The following is a 2,973-nucleotide window of genomic DNA, read 5'->3' as shown; positions in this document are numbered from 1 at the left end:
TATATATATATATATATATATATATATATATATATATATATATATATATGTGTGTGTGTGTGTGTGTGTGTGTGTGTGTGTGTGTGTGTGTGTGTAAACATACAAACATATATACAGATGGTGGTTAGGTGTAAAAAGATTGTAAGGAGATATATGCATATTATTCAGCATACTAATCTTTTTTCATCTTTCACTTGTTTCAGTCGTTAGACTGCTGCCATGCTGGGGCACCGCCTTGAGAAATTTTAGTCGAACTAATCGATCCCAGTATTTATTTTCTTTTTTAGTCAGGTACTTATTCTATTGGTCTTTTGTCGAAGTGATAAGTTACAGAGACGTAAGCACACCAACGGCGGTTCAATCAGTTATCCGGTATTAATTTCAGCTAGAAAAATTTTCAAATAATTTCAAATTTCCCAGGTCGTCGCACCAACCGGCCGTTACGACTTGTTGGCGCTACTTGCTGGATAAACACATTCACATCATTTGTAAACAAAGGCAGGCCTTTCCAGTGATTTTTTTTTTCATTCATTATTATATCTTTTTCACTTTTAGCCCCAGCCATTGTTCCAATGCATAAAATAAGTGCTTCTCATGGCGTAAAGCGTAAACACCGTACATTGTCCATAAAAGTAAAAGTTGAACTGTTGGGAAAACTTGACAGCAGTGTGTCTGTGTTAAGATTGTGTGGATTATACAACGTTGGATCTTCGACAGTTTACGACATAGAAAAACAGAAAGAGCACTCCGTTTCTTTGCCAACAGTGAATCAAAGAATCAAGTGTATAAAAGAAAAACAATGAAGACTGGTAAAAGTGTAGAACTAGATCACGCATTGATGAAGTGGTTTAGATTGAGTGAAAGGGAAGCTGTCGGGTGATCTTGGGAAGGAACAAGCAAAAACATTCCATGAAGAACACGGACTGGAAAACGAGTGCGATTACAGTGAAGGCTGGCTGTGGCGTTTCAAGGATTGTCGTAGGTTACAGTTTCCTGCCGTGTGTAATGAAAAGTGATCAGCTGACAAGGATGCAGCTGATAACTTTTGGCCTGGACCGCAACTGTAAGTTAATGTTTATTTTAGATAACTGCTCCGCGCATCCGAAAGCAAAACTCCTTGTAAAGAATAATGTTTTTGGTTTCTATCTCCCACCTATCTGCACTTCATTAATTCAAACTCTGGACAATGGAAAATTACGTTCATTAAAGTCGAAGTATCGCACTGATTTTATGAGGCGACTACTGAGTGCGGTTAACTCTGGGAAGACAGTACGTGAGGTTCTTAAGGAATTTAATGAGAGATTATGGTTTACTGTGTTGTTAATGGTCGGAAATCTGTAGATGCATACTTACTGAAGAATGGATGGCACAACTTGTGGGCACGGTTAATGCTTGAGACAACACCAGGTGAATGATTTGAACAAAACTTTACAAGATTTAGGCCTTCAAAAAGAAAAACAGCTTATAAATGGTCAGTTGTCTTTTGCTAATGATCTGATCAATCCTAGAGTGGAGGACCTTGCATCAAAGCTGGATGAATCTAACATTGAGAAATGGATAAATGTTGATGAAAATGCAGCTGTTGTTCATCCTTATTCTGACCAAGAAATTGAGTAGACGGTTGTAAATCCCCAGCAGCAAGACAGTGAAGGAGAAAGCAGTGGTGAAAATGAGAAAGGTGTAAGAGAAAGAGTTTCCATTGATCAGTCAATTCAGCTAACAGGTGAACTGCCAAAAGGTCTAGATCAACGCAGCTTTATAGGTGAACAAGAAATAAGGAACATTTACATGCTTCAGTATAAACTGATCAACTGATAAACTTAGCTTGCAAGATATGTTCTAAAAAATAGCTAGAAAGTGTACAACAGAGGAGTACACATCATCTCGCCCAGTTCCTGATATTTCATTCACCTTACAAGATAATGAAGACAGAAGTCCTGACAGCCCTTTATCTCAGGAAGATGGCAATCCTGATATCCCCTCACCTCAGTGATGATCTGTGTGTACGTCAACACAATTATTTTACCAGTACTTTACCACTCGTTGGACCTGAGTTTTACTAAAATTTTATTCAACTTCATTTGATTTCAATAAAACTTCTCTAAAATTTCATTTCATGTTTCTCTTTTCTTTATTAACCAACTTGTACTGATTTACAAGGGTATCTTACCGAACCTAACCTACCATACTTAATCAATCGATAATCCGGCAAAATCACTAATCCGGCACTCTCCAGGTCCCAACGATACCGGATTAGTGATTGAGTATCTGTATACACACACATATACATGTATGTATATATATATATATATATTAATCAAAGGACTTACTCAGTATGTCTACCTGCTAGAGATAACAGTAAAAACTCTTATTCAAACCGCCGAAAAGATAGCACTGCTATTAGCTACAGAAGTCAACCGTACGCGAGTAAACGGGTCAAGAAAACCATTCAACATACCTATATAGCAGCCACCTATATATTTTCTATATATTTTCACGTAGATCGGTTTCTGGACTGGCATTATAGCCTTACCTACCTCACCACGTGTTACCACGATGAAAAATTCGTGACGGGTTGGTGGGATTTGTAACACGTTCCGAGGAAGGTAAGGGCCAGTCCAGAAACCGATCCACGTGAGTCCAAATACTGGAAAATTTATAGCTGGATGCTATATCAGTATGTTGAATGATTTTCTTGTCCGTTTTACTTGCGTATGGTTGACTTCTGTAGCTAATATCAGTATTATTTTTTCGGCGGTTTAAACAAGGGCTTCGACTGTTGTTTCTAGCATGTAGATATACACAGTATGTCCTTTGATTAATATAAATTTTAATCCTCAAGCTATTTAATGCTTTTTTAAACCTGCAATCGCCTATATTAATTCTGTTATTATCACTTATATTAACCTAGATAATAATAAAGTTAATATTTTCGTAAATATTCACTCCTGAATTATTTGCTCCGTAAATATA

The sequence above is a fragment of the Octopus bimaculoides genome, chromosome 17, assembly GCF_001194135.2.
Source record: "Octopus bimaculoides isolate UCB-OBI-ISO-001 chromosome 17, ASM119413v2, whole genome shotgun sequence".
Lineage (NCBI taxonomy): Eukaryota > Metazoa > Mollusca > Cephalopoda > Octopoda > Octopodidae > Octopus > Octopus bimaculoides.
The sequence above is the reverse complement of the archived record's forward strand: the minus strand, read 5'-3'. Positions refer to the sequence as shown.